We start from the raw sequence: 19,696 nt of genomic DNA, 5'->3' as shown, positions 1-19,696 counted from the left end.
CGGGTTGGCCCAGCCCGAGGCAGCAGGCCATGCCTGGGCCACTGCTCAGACCCGTGGGCTGGCACGGCACGGCCCGCCCTGAGTCAGCCGGTCCGGCAGTGGCCCGGCCACCCCCTCCCCCTCCTCACTCCTCCCCTGACTCCTCCCTCCCGGCCTCCCCGCGGCCCAGCGCACTGTGCAGCCCAGCTCCCTGGCTCCCCGCCTCCCCCCTCCTCATATATAAACTCACCGGTCATCGCTCCCCCTGTCAAACCCTAATCCCCATTCCCAGTTTCTCACCGTGTCGCGCCTCTCTCAGTCTCTCACCACGCCTCTCTCTCACTCTCTCACCACTCCTGCCACCCCCCGCGCGGCCACTGAAAGGTCCTAATATGGCTAGAGGGGGGGGGTGAATAGCCTATTTAAAAATCTACAAATCAACTAGAGCAATTTGATTAGTATGACAAATAGCGTAATGCAAACTTGCTCTAGCTCTACAAGGGTTGCAAGCCACCTATCCAACAATTCTAGTTGCAATGATTACTTAGGCACACAAACTTGCTATGTAATTACTCACTAAGAGCTCTCAACCTTGCTACTCTAAAGAGCTCAACTAGATGAATATAAATAATAAAGCAAGCTCTCAATTCTAATTACACTAAAGAGCTTGTGTCAACTAGTTTGCAAGAATGTAAATAAGTGAGTAGAGTGATTATACCGACGTGTAGGGGATGAACCAATCACAAGATGAATATATACCCAATCACCGGGAGAATGCCAAAGACAAGAGACAATCGATTTTCTCCCGAGGTTCACGTGCTTGCCAACACGCTACGTCCCCGTTGTGTCGACCAACACTTGGTGGTTCGGCGGCTAAGAGGTGTTTCACAAACCTCGTCCACACGATTGGACACCGCAAGAACCGACCCACAAGTGAGGTAACTCAATGACACGAGCAATTTACTAGAGTTACCTTTCGGCGCTCCGCCGGGGAAGGTACAACTCCCCTCACAATCACCGAAGGCGGCCACGAACAATCACCAACTCATGCCGATCCTTCACCGCTGCTCCAACCGTCTAGGTGGTGGCAACCACCAAGAGAAACAAGCGAAATCCGCAGCGCAACACGAATACCAAGTGCCTCTAGATGCAATCACTCAAGCAATGCACTTGGATTCTCTCCCAATCTCACAATAATGATGGATCAATGATGGAGATGAGTGGGAGGGCTTTGGCTAAGCTCACAAGGATGCTATGTCAATGAAAATGTGCAAGAGTTATCCTTTGAGCCGGCCATGGGGCTATAAATAGAGCCCCCATCAAATAGAGCCGTTATACCCCTTCACTGGGCAAAACGCGCTCTGACCGGACGCTCCGGTCATACTGACCGGATGCTGGCCCTCAGCGTCCGGTCGCCCGATGGACGCCACGTGTCACCGGCTTCAAACGCTGTTCGTCAGATTTCAACGGCTACGAAGCTGACCGGACGCTCCGGTCAAAACTGACCGGACGCTGAAGCCCCAGCATCCGGTCGTTTCCAGTAAGCTCCCTGAGGCATGTTTTTTCGACCGGACGCGTCCGGTCCACCTTGACCGGACGCAGACCAGCGTCCGGCGCTCAACCCTAGCGACTATGCCGTCTGACAGCTCGACCGGACGCAGCCCTTCAGCGTCCGGTCACTGAGTGACCCAGCGTCCGGTCAGTAGACCGACACCAGCATCATTTCGACCAACTCCATTTCAACTCTAACTACTTCACCCTTACTCAAATGTGCCAACCACCAAGAATTTTGCATCCGGCGCAATAGAAAATAGACATTTCATTTTCTCAAAAGCGCCGAATCCCGCCTCGCAAGCTCGGTGGAAGGGAGAGAGGGACCCAGACCCATCTCAACCCTGCAAACACCTTGCGCACATGTGTTAGCCTTTTTTCACAAATATTTTCAAGGGTGTTAGCACTCCACTAGATCCTAAATGCATATGCAATGAGTTAGAGCATCTAGTGGCACTTTGATAACCGCATTCCGATACGAGTTTCACTCCTCTTAATAGTACGGCTATCTATCCTAAATGTGATCACACTCACTAAGTGTCTTGATCACTAAAACAAAATGGCTCCTACATTTTATACCTTTGCCTTGAGCCTTTTGTTTTTCTCTTTCTTCTTTTCCAAGTTCAAGCATTTGATCATCACCATGCTATCACCATTGTCATGATCTTCGTCATTGCTTCATCACTTGGAGTAGTGCTACCTATCTCATAATCACTTTGATAAACTAGGTTAGCACTTAGGGTTTCATCAATTAACCAAAACCAAACTAGAGCTTTCAGCCGCGCCCACCAGAGGGCAGAGGAGGATCCTCACCTCCGCTCAGGCGCTCACCTCGACAGATCTAGCGTCATGCATCAACCTCCGCGTGGCCAGGGGCTCCCTACCTCCACGCGGTCGCGCCCTGGAAGCGTCGCCGCCGGCGTGCCCCTATGGCCCTACCTCCTCTTGCCGCGCGCGGCCGTCGGCGTCGGGTGCGGGTGCAACCGGATCCGCCACGGCCCTCTTCCTCATCTTCACCCCCACGCCTCTGGAAGCCGGCGACCCCGTGGGGCAGATCTGCGGGAACAGCAGCAGCCACTACACCGCGAACGTCACCTACCATGCCAACATCCAGCGGCTCGCCGCCACGCTCCCCACGAACGCCTCCTCGTCCAGGAAGCTCTTCGCAACGGCCACCATTGGCGAGGTCCCCGACACCGTCTACGCGCTCGCGCTCTGCCGCGGCGACGCCGACTCCTCCTCCTGCCTCGTCGGCTACTCCGACCAGAACTTCCTCTCCATCCCCTTCTCTTCTCGCCGGATCCGGCGTTGAGCACCGCCACCGCCTCCCGCCTCTCTCAGAAAGCGCCGCCCCTTCGCCACCCGCGCCCGCCCTAGAGGTGACGGCGACGCCTCCGTTACCCTCTTGTCGGGCTGCTGGGCTGGCACGGCCTGCTAAGACGCTTGGGCTTTTCAGGCCGGCCCGGCCCGAAAAATGGCCCGACAGGCCGTGCCTGGGCCGTTGGCCAGGCCCGGTGCCCAGTTCGGCACGGCCCGGGAGGCACGACGTGTCGTGCCGGCCCGACCACCATCAGGCCGTGCCTGGCACGGGCCCGTGCTGTGCTGGGCCGGGCCGGCCCGATGGACATCTATAACGGCATTGGAGAGCACGATGCGGGTGTCGAGGCAGAGTAGATCGTCAGGCAGGGCAGACAGATCCTTCTTTTTTATTTTCCTTTTGGACTTCAACCAACAACTTTATGCGCTGTCGTGAGCTTTTTTTTATTTTTTTTTTGTTGAGCACCCTTTTTCGAAATAGCTTTATAGGTTAAGCTGTTTTTTCTCTCCTCTCGCAGAGAGATAAGTTGGGTCGAAGCTGAAAAAAATAGCTTTTCCCTGCTTCACCTCACTCACTCAGCATGCAGTAAAGACAGGTTTTGCCCCCGCTCGGGAGGAGCGGGCGAGGACACGTGACGCCCAGGGGTGTAGGGCGCGGCCACCCAGGATGCTACCGCCGGGAGGCACAACCGGCTGGGGGCCGACGAGCGCCTGGGCGCGGCCATCGGGAGGCGCGACTGGCTAGGGGCCGACGAGCGCTAGCTTTCTTGTTCGCAGGAGCCGTCAGGAGTGCAGAAGACGGTGGCGATAGGAGACGGCCCTGGCTAGGACCGACAAGCGTGCGGCTGTGAAGTTGGGACACACGGACGACCGCTGTTAGAATCGGTGGTGACCACCGAGGATCTTGGAGCTGGCTTACAGCCGATCCGGCTCGTTACCATGAGCCTGCGCTCAAACAGGTCCCAGGTCTACCGGAGCTACAACATATAAGGCCTTGGGCCTTCCCAACCCAAAAGACTAGCCTTATAGGTGAGGGTTCTCCCACCTTATATGGTGTGCTCCCCACCATCGCTATACGATGTGGGACTAAACCAACAATCTCCCCCTTAGTCTCTCCCTTAGTCACACATCGGGGTGCCCCAGCCATATGTGACGCTCGAGATTTTTATCGGGTTTAGCTTTTTTTGACCATGGTCTCGGATACTAATTGTTGGAACCGGTGGTGACCACCGACCACTGAGTTCTTGATCATGGAGCTGGCTTGCAGCCGGCCCGGCCCTTTGAACCTTACTCAACCCAAAAAAAAACTAGTTTTATAGGTGAGGGTTCTCCCATCTTATATGGTGTGCTTCCCCACCTTCGCTACACGATGTGAGACAAAATCCCATCATGATGCGCTCGGCTGCTTCCTCGAGAACGCGCCCATCGTCTGGTTCGCGGGGTCAAAGCGTTGGATGGCTCCGCGGCTGCTCTCGACACGAACCTGTGGGGCCTGAGGGTTGAGGCAGCTCCTCATCGCCGAGGTGTCGTGGGACATCATGTAGCCGCGGCTACTCCTACAGGCCGCGCTGTCGGTGTCGCTGGAGGTCCTGCACATCCACGTAGCCCATCACCCGGTTACAGCACCGCCACTGGGCACGAGATAAGTTGGCAGTGGCAGTGATCGAGGTTCCAGCAGCACCGTCATCTCAAGGAGGTTGTGCTTGCCGGGTTCGAGCGGACGTTATGACAGATTTCCTTGGTGAGATACCTGGCCAGGGTGTGCAAGTCGCTGGAGCGTGTGGCTCTTCTCAAGGACTGGTGCGTGCGAGAGATGGGGCTCTGGGACTGGGAGGTGGTGCCGCCGGAGCAGGAGTGCCCATGGAGCAAGGTTGACAAGATGGTGGTGAGGAGGCAGGTCAAGTATGGGAGAACTTGGTGCAGGCCTCAGCTTAAGATGATCGTGGAATGACCGTCCCATGGTGCATAGGGTGTACGTAATTGGTTGGCTGTTGGCACTAATTCATCACGGGCTGAGGAACCGGGGACTTCGAATTATTAGGCCCGGCCGCCTCGCTCTCGACGGCACAGCGTCAGGGTCGCTGGCCCAAACTGGACCAGCATGTACTAATTGAGAGGAGTGGTTTCTCAAAAAAAAAGCTAATTGAGAAGAGAAGACAAGTATTGAAAAAAATCTAAATTCGTTCCAAGAAATCTGTCATCCGTCCTCGCTTTTCTTTGCTTCTTTCTTCTTTTTTCCTTCTTTCTACCGTGTGGTGCCGGATCAAGCCACCTCGCCGCAGCCGTTGTGCCTATGCGCGGCTCTACCTAGTAGCCAAGCTCATACTACCAGCAGCATAATAAAATGTAATTCCGTCTAGTATGAAACTCCATAAAGCTCCTAGAATCCGCGCGCTCAGAGCGCTCGGGTTACTGTTTATCAATCGTGTGCAGCCACGTTGCTCGTGCGTGTCCACCTAGGCCTTCTCGAGGTGACTTGGATAGGTACGAATCCAAATCTTAATCCAAATAGATCATTTTAAGTCCTGATCGAGTAAACTGGGTAAGAATACTAGTCCTATCCTACTTCTATACACGATGAAGCGTTTCTTCGAACTATCTTTTTTTTTCTCTCTCTATAATATAGTACACTATTCGTAGGTCTCTCTGTGCCCTAAACGAAAAGGGAAACCGAAACGGAAAAAAGAAACAAAAGCGAACAATGAAAAAAAGAACCGAGCAAAAAAACATAATAAACACTTGGAAGGACAAGAGTTTTTTTTTTTGTTTTTTTTTCTGTTTTTTTCACCTGCGCTTATTGGTGTACCCGTAATCAGAGTTTGATCCGGATCTTTTCTTTTTCTCATCCTTCCTTCCTTCCTTCCTTCCGTGTACGTTTTTGTGCCTTTTTTCGTCGTCTATTCGGCTTCGGTTTTCTGCGTTTGTTTGTCTCCTCCGTTCACAGTTCTTTTTTAGATCTGATTTTTTTTTGTCTTCCATTTACAGACCACGATGTTATCCGTGTCCTTTTGATCATTCCCATCTGACCATCTCCTTACCCGCCCCCTCCCCCGCTCGATCGTTTGTCTCACGCTCTCTCCAGCTCATAGCACTCGGTACGTTGAGGAACGTGCACCCTTTTGCGTGATTTTTTTTTCATTTTCTTCTTTCGTAAAATATCTCTATTTATTTTTAGAATAAAGATAAATAATAATACATATTATGGGTCTTTGAAACCTTGACCTTTAAAATATATACTCACCGTTTCACCAAAAAATAAATAAAATATATATATATACTCACCACTAAATTGTTGGTGTTATTTTAGTTAGAAATACACCACATTATTATTAGAAACTGAATTAGACGATGGTCAAATTAATTAAACCGTAAAATAAAATTTCGAGCCGTTTGTCATATAATATAATAAAAAAAATGTATCCCCAAACTATTCACATATAGATATTAACTCCATCAACACATGCATAATATGAAAACTAAAGTTATGGTATAAAGGAAGAAAACTCTATCTATCACGGAAAAAACCTTATCGAGGTTGTGTTTTAATTTGACACAAAATTATTAGGATAATATTATACTATTCATTTTAGGATAATATTATATTATTGCTAATATTAATTTATATTATGAATGCCATGATCAGCATAAAATAAATTATAACTGTTGAATTTTATACAAAGAGTAAAAATAAATAAATATGTAACATTGTTATCTTCATTTTTCATTAATGAGCCCATTCGTTTGTGAACGTTGCAGCTACCTCTGTAGCTATAAGCTATAACAACCACTAACAACTACACAAATTAAGTCACCACCTTTGTGCAACAAACTGAGGCGAGGTCGAACATTTAATAGTTTTTCTCCCGTTGCAACGCAAGGGCATGTTTGCTAGTTATACAAACGAGGGTATTCAAATTTTAAAGGTTGATCACGTAGCCATTTGTCTTATCAAAACCTAATATGGCTATAGTCACTACTACACGAATTTTAATCGAGGCGGGCATTTTAGCTTAACCAAGATGGACAAGCCAACTGTCTTGGCACAAAGGTCACGGTTAATCGTGGCCTTAACCGAGGCGGATGGCCAACCGCCTCGGTTAATAAATTAACTGTGGCGAGCATCATAAGCTAACCGCCTCGGTTAATACATATTAACCGAGGCAGTTGTCATAACATGCCCGCCTTGTTTAAGATTTTAACCGAGGCGGTTGAATAAAGACGTCCGCCTCGGTTAATGATTTCTATATTCTAAAAAATGCTTTTTCAAATTAGAATTTAAATTAGAATTTAAAAATTTCGCTAATGAAAACACAGATAAAGCAGAAAATAGATGACAAACATATATTATATTCATTCTAGTTCGATGAATCGACATTAAGTTATTACATTAGTGATGTCTTCATCATTGTTTCACAAACACAAATCATTCGTACATCAGCAACTAAGGTCATTCATACATATCATTTTTTACTGGAAAAGAGGTTCGGCAGAATGTAATCCGAGATTCGTAACTTGGTGCTCCAGTTTCTGATCCTCTCGAACTTCGGATCCCGCGCTAACTCGCTTTTTCCGGTTGAAGAACAAATTTCCTTCATGCGCGCTCTCTGTAACAAACTTACATATGTCTGCTACTGTTTGTCTGAAGTCTTGGTTGACCTTCTCCCTTTGCCACCATCCTTGTGCTTTCTTGAGCTGCCGTCAGCTACTGCTGAATCTGCTGCACGTCCTCAGGTACTTGCAAACTTAGAATCCACATAGAACTGAGCCATAGGGTTATTTAGCGCACTGCACGATGTATAATACACAATCATTAGAGCATATATAATAAACAATTAGTAGGAGTAGTAGAACTATTAGTAGTGAGTAAAGTAGAGTAGAGTAGTAGTACTAGTAGGAGTAGTAGTAGTAGGAGTACTAGAGTAGAGTAGAGTAGTAGGTGTAGTATTAGGAGAAGAGGAGCAGTAGTAGTAGTATTGGTACTTACCGGAAGCTCACGTCTAAGTTTCAGTTTCGTGCCATTCTTGATCTTCTTCTTCTCAGATCTCCGATCATAGCAGTTGAAATCTTTCACGTACTTCTTATAAGCGCTATACGAAAAACCACTAGTGTCAATGAACATTTTCAAAAAGTTTGTTAACCGTAAATGAATAAGTTTCGTCACTTACTATCTCAAATAGCTTTCAAATTGCTTGTACCTAGCTTTGTTTGTATCCTGCAAAGAGTCAAATATACAGGCCCTTCCGTCCGATGATAGATTATAAATGCAATCCACTGGCCCATGATGCCCTAGCTGCACCATTCACACAATACAGATTAGAAATGTTCAAATATGAGATGTCATGATCCTAGTACCTATATATATGTTCCAAGTATCTTTTGGACTTACCCGAACTGGTGGGTGGCCATGACGCACCCATTTCCCCGGACCTTCTTCATGGCCTCATAGATGTACATTCCTGCCCGATACTTATATTCGATTACCAAATCTTCCCTGTATTTCTTTCTCTCTTGGTTCAAGTTCACCAACTTTTCATGAGTGTCTAGTATATCGTAACTCGCGATGGTTCTCACTGTAATAAGCATCGGAGATAGATAGATAATATCCTTGCCCAATTCCTTGCTTACATAGGCCTACATCCTGCAAGGAAAAGTCATCATGGCATTATTAGTTTGTTCCTAAAGTACCTACAGCGATGCACTAGTGTCAAAGTCATAAGTAATTTACAGGGCAAATAAGGTGACTTGGCCGACATCGAGGTCCTTTCGCCACATTAGTCTATGCATGTCGTGGAAATCTACGATGACTTCACCATCTGTGGGCGTGTGGAAGTACTCCGCTGGAATGTTGATGACGAAGTTTTCCAGGCCCACTTTCGCTGTTTCCATGTACAACAGATGGAACCTCCTTACCTCCCACTTCTCTTCAAGGAGGCCGCCCAAGGTCAACATGAACTTCCCATGCACATAGTTTTTGGGGCAATCATCCGACTAGGGCCAAAACGATGGCGATGTTTTCGGCCTACAACACCGGGGCTTGAGATGTTAGCGAGTGGAAAAAGCAGACAGCATCTCGAAATGAATTATAGATTGACTATGCTTGTTAGTAGCATACCTTTCAAATGTAGTTGAGTATGGGTGCTCATCGGCTATTTGATAGGCTGTAACACCCTGGTGTTACGCAAGCATTTAGGCACTACAAATCATGAACATAATACATCATCAAGCATCATAATCATACATGCATAATCATGTTAAATAATAACTGAAACAATGCTTTGAAACATATGAAACATGCTCGTGAAACATGTATGTTGCATTACTGTTTAAATGAACCTGGGTCGTGTTTGTGCTTGTAATGATGTTTAACATGATTGTTTGGGAGTACAAATGACTTAGAAATGTTTCACATGCATTTTGGAGCAAGGTTGGTTTTCAAATTTTCCCAAATTTTGCTTTTAAAAAATATTATTAAAAAATGGTCAAAAATACCCTTTATTTAGCTTTTAACTTCCATCTCAAAATATGTTTGGATTTAGACCTTGCACCTTTTGACAAAGTTGTAGAGTTTAAATTTCTAAACAACTTTTATTTTGGGTCCAACTTTTGAAATTACTCTGAAAAGGTTTAAAAATTCATTTGAATGAATTTGGGGAAGAAAATAAAAAGGAAAAAAAAATCACATTTTCACCTTAATGGGCTGCCGCCTCCCTTCTGGCCCGCTCGCGCAATTCGGCCCACAGCGCCGCGCACTTCGCCCAGGCCCAGCTGCCGCTTCACTGGCCTAGGCCCACGCCGTCCCGCTCCCGCGCGTGGACGCGCTGCGCCCGCCTTTCCTGCCTGTCCGGCCGCCACGCGGCGTCCGTACACCGGCGGCGAAGGGCGGTGCTCCGACCAGCGCTCGGCTCAAGAGCCAACCAGACGCGTGCTCCACCCCACGTGCCTCTCACTTGCTGCCTTGTCCCCCTACCTCTCGCTCAGCAGCAGTAGAGCACGCGCTCGCCTCCGCCACCGCCCGCACCAGCTCCCTCGCCATAGTTGGCTCACCCGACCACCCCAGCTCGCTGTCGACCGCTCCATCTCGCAGCAGCTCCGCCTCCACCTCGCGCACCCCGTGCTCACCTCGGTTCACCTTGGTAAGCCTTCACCGGCCGTGAATCGCTCACCGGAGTGAGCTCCTCCTCGTCGGAGAGCTCCGCTCCGTGGACTCCCCCTCTCCACTACACCTTTCTCCCTATTTCCACGCGCACCAGCACCGCACTAACATGGTGGAGCTCGCTAGCCATTCCCCGCGCCACATCTCGGCCGAAGATGGCCGCCCAGCGTCGGGCCGCGCCACCGCGCCGCCATGGACGCCGGTGAGCTTGCTCCCGAGCTCCACTGGCCATGGTAGATGTACCATTAGGTCCGCCTTGTCATGGGGAAGCCTCCGGTGGTGACCTCACCACCGGCGAGCTCACCGGCGGTGAGAACCGCCGCAGCCGAGCGCCTCCCCTGCCGTAGTGACTGACCGGTGGGGCCAGGGGGCCCACTGTCAGCCGCTGGGGTGCACGTCTGTGTGCAGATCCGGGTGGATCTGGCATTTTTGAACCAGTATTTTCAGAAAGATTAAAAGAAATGATTTACAGATTTTAACTAAATGCTTTGGAAATTCATAACTTGCTCAAAATAGCTCCAAATTTGTTGAAATAAGTTTTGCTAGGTTTCTTGTGACTAGATCTATCTGTTAAAAATATTGCATGTCAAATTTGTGATACTTTTATGTGTAGCTTTATTTGAATTGAATGAATGTTGATTTCTTAAAAAATGTCTAGTAAATAGAATAATTATCAGAAAAATATGGTTCCAGTTTTGTTAATCTCCTTTAGTGATGTACTTTGTAGGAAAAAGATATGTCATGCATGTTCTGTAGAGAAATATAGATGTGTAGTTCAAGTGCCTTTAATTGATGATTTTTGTTATTTTGATAGAGAGCAAAAATTGTATAAAACATGTGTATGATAATTTTTGTGCAGTGATTGTTTACTGTGTAGAACATAGGAAAAATATCAAATATGTTGTTTGACACTTTTCATAGTACAAAGTATTTTCATGCTTAATTATCAACCATAGCTTGTCATTTTTGTGTAGGCTGTTTTACTTATTCAAATGCCATAAAAATTTTATGGTAGTCTACTTAGAGTAGTACTATGCTACTATAATTTTCTCAGATTTTCCTGTGCTACCAAAATAGGTGTTGCTGTTCAAACCTAGTTTCAATTAGGGTTTAATTAACCTTTTTAATGCATGTTTAGTTAATAATGTTTGCTTTGGTGTATCTTTGAAGCATCTTAGCTTGCTGTGGTGACTTGGCATGTTAGTACAGTGGTTGTAGTAGTAGTAGTAGTATAGTAGTACATGTTCTTGGATGATGTTGGCTACCTTGTAGAAGAGCTTTATTTCTACTATGTCCAATAAAGTTAAACATGTTCATCTACATTCCATGCATCATGATCATTACATGTCATCTCTCCGATGCACCTATGCATGAGCACTTATACATCTGCATCATACAGGATCGCAGGAGGAGTTGCTAGTAGCAGTTCAGGAAGAGTAGACCGGGACAGATCCATAAGAAATCCAGGCACAGGAGGTGCCAGAGGAAGAGGAGCAAGGAGAGGACTTGCCCGAGTGCGTGGATCATCAACCAAGTTCGTTCAAACGAGGCAAGCCCCGGAGCATTCTAAGTCTCCTACTTTATAAAAGCAATTCTTTCTATATATGAGTTTATATATTGTTGCATTAAGTTGTAGGAGTTGATTGAAACCGTTGATGCATTTATTACTATCCTTGCCTACCTTATTACCTTTTTACCCTGTTAGGTCAGGATCGAATAACTGCTTAGCCTTGCTTAGACCGGTAGCGATCGGTGATTTCCGGTCACCTACATTTATAGGTGGTTACTAGAAGAATTTAGCTATGGAAAGAATGATATCCTGGAATTAACCATGTGTGATGGATAATTGGATACCAGACGGAAAAAGTTGGAGGCAACCAGACAGGGTTCTAGGGTCTTGTTAGTTTTCTGTCTGTGTCGATTAAGGACCGATCGTTGCTCGTCCCTCTTGTCATGTTGAACGTATGCCTCACATTTAGCTGGCCGAATAAAGTACCTTTCGACCGCGAAGCTAGTGACACTATTCAAGCCGGGATAAACTCGGATTGGCAGACTGGTGCTGAAGGGGGTATGACGGGGATGCGAAGAGTGAGCCCAAGGTATGTCCTGGCTATCAGGAGGTCCCTGAGTAGTGCGGTCCATGACTGTTATCCCGTGGATACTTGGAAAGTGTCATTGGTGATCTGTAGCTCACTTGATCGGTGAGTGTGGTTTGTGTGAGGAATAAATCACCAGCTGGTTAGGAATCGATTCGAATCGCCATCGCTCCTGGATAGTGAGCACTTGACTCAAGCTACAACATCATAGTAATTATGATGGAACACTGATGGTTATCTGGATGGTATGGGATATGCTAAATCTAAGTTGGTAACTGGATGTTATTGGTTAATCAAGTGATTGCTATAGTATAGGGCTTACCTAGATGGATAGGTCATAATAAAGATGATGCAAAGTACTTAAAATGGTTTCTTCATGATAGCTTATGCTTTTCGCAAATGAGTCAGCTAGCCCACTAAAGAAAGCCTTGCATAATCCTTGGTGTCGCTTTATTTTGGTTTAAGACGGATAAGTCTGGCTGAGTACCTTCTCATACTTAGGGCGTTGTTCCCATTGTTGTTGTAGATGGTCAAATGTACTACGGCTATTGCATTAACTGCATGTACCCAGCGATGGGTGACAACTAGAACCAAGGGCAATGGTCACTCTGTATCTCTCATCTGATGCTTTTGTTGGAGATGACTACCTACTGGCACTATATTTGAACCAAAAGTGTGTGTGTGGCTTTAAAACTATTTGCTTCCGCCATTTCAGTTTGAACTTGGGTTGTAATAACTTTATATTCTAAACTCCGATGTATCCAATTGTCATTGCGAACTTTATGTAACATGGGACCATGATTGCTAAACTTGTATGATCTTGGTTTGTATGTCAATTGGTTTGAAATCCTTCATGGTTTCATGGACTACCGGGTTATACGGGCTTAAGTTTGCTAAATTATCTGCTTCGGCGGAAGATTTCCTTACTTAATCTCGTATAATTGGTCGGTTCTGTTACAGCTAGTATCGGAGCAAGGTTTAGCAGGTTACTGTTCCCATGAGTATTTAAAACCAAAATTGTGTTTAAAACTTAATAGTGTGCCAGTGGTCATATCCTGTATGCCTAGTTAAGGACTCTAGGTGGTTTATTTAAGTACTGACTTGGGGGTCTTTGCATCATATTTCTATTTCGTTGCTCATACGGCATGCTATTGTATGAGTGCCATTCACTTGAGTGGTAATATATGGATCCATTGCCTCTACGCCTCGATAAGTGAGAGTTGTGAGAGCATGATCGGATACACTGCTGATCTAGGGAAGTGCTTATATGATGCCGGATTATTTACATGCCATACGCGTGTTTGTATGAAGGTATCCAATGTGTGGGGAATTCCGTCCTGTGGTGACAATGCCGTCGATAGGACGATGGTTCGGGTAGTTGCTACCGTTGTACACGTATCTGGGGATGCGTGTAGAGCGAGTAGATTACTTTACTACTTTCGTGCATATTTTTCATACTGTCAGGGTTTGGACTGAAGTGGATCTTTTGTAGGTACATAATAGCGCTATCGTGTAGTACGTATTAGCTACGTTTATGAGAGACCGTTGTATGCCACCGTCTATGCCGCTAGCAATTGCTATTTTCCTAAGTTTGTGAGAACATATAGAACGTGCATGCATCATGTTGTTACATATCATTCATGGCATTGTTCCTCCCCTTATAAGTTGATTATCTCATTTTGATAAAAATAAAAAAAATTGCTACAGATGGCACGCACAAAGCAGACCGCTCGCAAGTCCACCGGAGGCAGAGCTCCCCGCCATCAGCTTGCTCCATGTACCCATCAGCACCACACGTTTCTTGGAGAGTTTGGGATGCCTACACTCTTGTGGAGAGTGCTCAGCTATGTAGGCTATCCTGATGGAATGGAGCCCCGCTATTTATGGACAAATGAGCAGTTGGGGGAAGGTCTCTTGGTTACTGTGGAGGCCGTTGTTCATCCCCAAGGTGACGGTTCTGAGTGGACTGGTTGGCGTTATGAGTCAACTGGCAGGACCGCTGAAGAAGCAGCTGACAGGGCAGCCTTTGGGATACTGAGGGATATCATGGATCGTTTTCCTCAGGAGTTGGCAGCCGCTATAGTTGGAGTCTTTCTGAGGGGCAACCCCTCCACTGACTCATGGCAGCAAGCAAGAGGAAGATCTCTGGAGATTGGTGCAGCAGAAGGATAGAACAGTGATAACCCTGCTATGAGCGCCATGTTCGCAGTGATGAAGGCTTTCGATGGAGTAGAAGGTAGCCTAAGACGTGTGTCTGGTGCTCTTGGTTAGGCCTGCGATGACAGACGTCAGCGTCAGAGGGATCACGACACCGAGATTAAGAGGCTCAGTGCAGAGATGGCTTAGTTGACTCGTCAGAGGAATCAGGTGACCCAGAGGACTAGAGTCTATGAGGGAGACATACGTGCACTAAAAGAGCAGGTAGAGCGTCTGACCACTGCCAATAGGAATGCTAAGCGCATGTTGATCCATGTGCTCCACCAGAGGAATGAAGCCTGGTCTACAGAAGATGTTCTGAGAGCTCAATAGGTTGAGCTGGAGCAGCATGAAAGGATCAAGATGCCCAAGAGGGGGGTGAATTGGGCTAATTCTAAATTTTCTTGCAATAATCAAATCCTACGGTTAGCCCAATTAACCCCTTATGCCTAGAAAAGTGTTTCTATTAATCTAACGCACAACGGACTTGCAACCTATGTTCCAAACTTACTCTAGCATGGCAATTCTATGAATGTAAAGACAAGTATTGAATTGATCAAAGTAAATGCTCAAAGTAAATGCTCAATGTAAATAGAGAGAGAGGAATGCGGTGATGTTTTGCCAAGGTATCAGAGAGTCACCACTCCCCACTAGTCCTCATTGGAGCACCCACGCAAGGGTGTAGCTCCCCCTTGATCCGTGCAAGGATCAAGTGCTCTCTACGGGTTGATTCTTTGACACTCCATCATGGCGAATCACCCAAAGCCGCTCACAACTTGAGTTGGGTCACCCACAAGCTCCGCCGAGTGATCACCAAGCTCATAATCACCACCAAGCCGTCTAGGTGATGGCGATCACCAAGAGTAACAAGCACAAACTCTCACTTGACCACGCAAAGCCTAATGAGAAGATGAATGCACACTTTGCTACTCTTGATTCAGTAATGAGGCTACTCTCTTGGATTCTCAAATCTCAATCACCTCACTAGAACCTTGCTCTTCTTGGCACTCACAAACGTGTTTCTTAGCTGTTGGAATGAGCAAAAGTAACTCCACACATGAGTAGAGCTTCTATTTATAAGGCAGCATGAAAAATGAACCGTTATGAGCTTCTACGGGGTGACTAGATGCTCCGGTCAGTTCAACCCACAAACCAGTGAATACGTGTTGACCGGACGCTGGCAACGTTCGATCACCACTGGCCAGACGCGTCCGGTTGCATTAAACCCTCACTGGATGCTTACTATACTCGACCGGATGCTAAACCCTCAGGGTCCAGTCAGCACTAACCGGACGCGTCCGATCGCAAATTCCCTTCACTGGAACCTTACTGGAGTCGACCGAACACTACATCTCAGCGTCCGGTCACTTGACCACTCCAGCGTCCGATCGCACCGAACACAGTCTACTTGATCAAATAAACTGACTGGACCCTGCGGCCAGCGTCCGGTCGCACCGGAGCCAGCGTCCGATCAGCATTTGACCCTCCATTCACTTCCAACTCTCGATCGTATGTGAATGAAGTTTGCTCCAATGGATCTTAGGCATATTGAGGAGCTACCTAGTGCTAGTTTTAACAAGTGTGCACCACACCTAACTCACTAGACTCATCTAGGTCAAGCTACCCATCCATATCCCCCTTAATAGTACGGCCAAAGGAAAAACAAAGTCCTAAACTACTCTAAGTGTCTCTCCAACTGCGTCCGATCACTTGACCACTCCAGCGTCCGATCGCACCAAACACAGTCTGCTTGATCAAATGAACTGACCGGACCCTACGGCCAGCGTCCGGTCGCACCGGAGCCAGCGTCCGATCAGCATTTGACCCTCCATTCACTTCCAACTCTCGATCATATGTGAATGAAGTTTGCTCCAATGGATCTTAGGCATATTGAGGAGCTACCTAGTGCTAGTTTTAACAAGTGTGCACCACACCTAACTCACTAGACTCATCTAGGTCAAGCTACCCGTCCATACCCCCCTTAATAGTACGGCCAAAGGAAAAACAAAGTCCTAAACTACTCTAAGTGTCTCTCCAACTCCAATCGACACTTAGAACTAGTCATCCTTAACCTTGTCATCCATCCTTTGAAAACTGAAACGATTTCCATCGTAGGGGTATGACCACCTCGATTGCCCAATCGATCTCTATTACCATGACCTAACTTAATTGCCTCTGCAAAACACACGTGAGTCATAGTAATCTTGTATTAACATTAATCACCAAAATCCAACTAGGGGCCTAGATGCTTTCAATCTTCCCCTTTTTGGTGATTAATGACAATACCACCTCGAGTATGTGAAAGAGTGAGGTTTTTAACGGGCTTGGTTCATATAAGCTTTTGTCAATAAGAACAAAAGAGTTAATCAAGCTTATATGACCCAAGCCAACACAATGTACTCAAAGGATATGAATTAAGCAAGAGTACAAGTAATAAAGCTCATTTGCATCGGAGTATAAACGCGGAAGCAAAGGCAAATGAGCATAACACAAGTGATATGACATATAAATAATGTAAAGTAGAGGGCACACATGTCATAAATCACAATGACATAGATATCACTATCATATAGATATAATAGTATGCATGAAGGTAAACACACGAATGCATAAACGTAATAGTGTATCACACAAATAAGACTCCAAATGTATATAATAGACTAATACTATATAACTAGCTCCCCCCTAAATGTCGCTCCCCCTAAGTCTACATACTCGAACCCTCTTCCCCTTTGGCGTCAAACACCAAAACCTAAGGGTCGGTCGGCGGGGCTGCAGCGGATGAGCCGGGCGCTGAAGTACGTGGAGCAAGATGAAACTGGGCGCCATCATCATCTAACCCTGAGCTCTGTACCGACTGACCCTCTGTGGCTGGAAGTGTCTCTAAAGCGGTCTAGGTCTGAGCTGGGGCAGGTGTTGCCTGTGATGCTGCTAGTACGTCTGTTGTAGGATCTAAAGAGGCGACAGACGAAGGTAGCCTCTGAGTAGTCATGGTGACTGGGGCTGCTGTAGAAGGACCGGCGGTATGCATATGAGGCGGTGTAGGCATATTGGTCAACTCACTAAAGGATGCTCCAAGACTCCTAGAGACTAACATGTCAGGCACAAATAGCGAGGAAGACTGATCTGGTGAAAAGCCCGTATGATATGGTGTGAACTGTGGGGCTACCACTGGGAAGGACAACCACTGGGACACCTGAACTATGGGTGAAGCAAACAGAGCTAGAGGCTGTCCCTGACTCTGAAGCCCACTGGGCTATACTGCTAGAGTCATTGTAGTGGTGGCAGGCTGAGCAAGCTAGGGTGAAGACTATGGCTGTGGGGCCCCAAGTGCTATTACTATATGCTGCATAAATCTCATAAGCTGCTGCTGCATGAGTAACTACTACTGATGCATCTGATGCTGCTGCTACTGAAGGAGCTGCTGCTGCCACTGGAACTCGTCCTGACGAGCCTGAAACTGTGCAAAGTTGGTAGTGGTCTCCTGAGCCTGTCATGCCTGATCCTACTGCATCCACTCAAGAATGGCAATCAAAGCGGGGTCCATCTGCGGTGCAGGTGGAGCTGAGCTAGAACTACCGGCCTCTGCATCATGTCTGCATGGAGGCATATGAGGAATCAGTAGATAGTCGTCATCTAAGTTGTCACTAGACTCTATCACCTCCTGCTGTGCCTCAACTGGCTCCTCAGTAGCGGCTATGCCTCTGATAATCTCGTCCTACTGAGCTACTGACTCTAGAACATCTAGACAATGGCTAGGCTGAGTGGGTGCCTGTGGTGTGCTATGCCTGATCCTCTGTGCCATGTTATAAGCCAGAAACTCTATGGTGGCACCTTTGTACTCGGCAACCATCTTTGGGGTCCTAACCTGCATAGACTTGAGCATTAGGAAGGTGATCCAATGTTCATAGGGAAGCTGTCTGCGACCCTTGAAGCCCTTAGCTATAGTATCCTTCATCTCTGATAGAAGGAGGTCCCAAATGTCAAACACGATCTGCTGCATCAGGGCATTAAGGAGCCAGAGCTGTAGGCGAGTCAGACCCTCTCTGTATCCCAACCTGGGAAGTAGTGTCCTCCTGATAATAGCCTCTAGCACTCGAGCTATAGGAGTAAGGTACTGGGGTTCCTCCTCGACTCCTCACCAAAGGGCTCCTTGAAGCAATGGCGCACAAGATCTGTAGGGGGCACCATACCACCATATGGGCGCCTGGGAGGCTCCTACTGTCCATAACATACCTCATGAAATCTGACAGGCTGCTCCTGTAGCCTCAGTATCTCCCTGGCCCTAAAACTCATCACCCTATAGTCTCTGCCGTTGAATGCAAAGTGTATGAAGTTATGCTGTGGGTCAACGTAGAGCGAAGCATAAAACTGCTGAACCCAAGATGGTACATACAGTCTAGTCCAGCCAATCGGATCTGTTAGCCCCGGCAAATATGACAAGTAGGGGCGGATATGCTCTCCGACTGCTGCCACAATAGACTCTATACTGCATACCCACTGAGATCTGAACACTGCCCCACTGTTGAGATAAGCATTGTAGAAATCCTCCTAGAGCGGTGTATAGAAACCCTCTACTGCTCTCTCATCCCTCCTCGGAGGGAACCACACCTCAAACTCAACAAATCTCAGCTGCCGAACCTGCCTGGCCGTGGCGGCCCTCAAGTCAAGATGTACCACTAGAGGCGGACCATGTGGTCTAGGTGGTGGGCGTGAACCCCTGCACTATGTAGCTAGCCTCGGTGGAACTGTAACACTGGTACGACCAGAGCGACATAGCTGGGGTGCCTGCTTGGTCTCCTCGGCCTGCTGGCCCTCCTGAGTCTCCTGAGCTGGCTGAGTCTCTACTGGTGGTGGCTGTTGCTGGGACTCCCCCTGAGGCTGAGGCTCCTCAATAGCCAGACGACATCCTGTCATCATGACAGTCCTAGGTGGACCACCATGACGACGCTCAGCCTCCTCAACTGCTGCCCTCTGTGCTGGTGTAAGCTGCTGATCTACAATGACCACACCACTACAAGCACCGCCTCTCTCGGCACGCTCTGCGGCCTCAGCGACTACTGCTGCTCTCACTGTCTCTGCGTCAGGGTACTTGCGCTTCTTAGATGTAATCTGCTTCGTTGCCTTGCCTTTCAGTCCTGCAGGCTAACGAGGCGGGAGTCTCCGACTGTCATCTCCTGGACCGCCACCAATGTTCTTGGTGCGAGCCATCTGATCTAACAAGAAGATGAACTGCCGCTGACTAAGATCAACTGCCAAACTAACACTCTCGAGGCTTGGCCTCGATCCTTACTCGTGAGCTTGGCTCCGAGTTAACTGACAACTGCCATAAGAACCTCAATGGCACCGACTCGCTACACGATGGAATAGATGGATATACAAATAAATACAATATATCTAATAG

The sequence above is a fragment of the Miscanthus floridulus genome, chromosome 3, assembly GCF_019320115.1.
Source record: "Miscanthus floridulus cultivar M001 chromosome 3, ASM1932011v1, whole genome shotgun sequence".
In the NCBI taxonomy this organism is placed as follows: Eukaryota; Viridiplantae; Streptophyta; class Magnoliopsida; order Poales; family Poaceae; genus Miscanthus; species Miscanthus floridulus.
Note: the sequence above shows the minus strand (reverse complement) of the source record.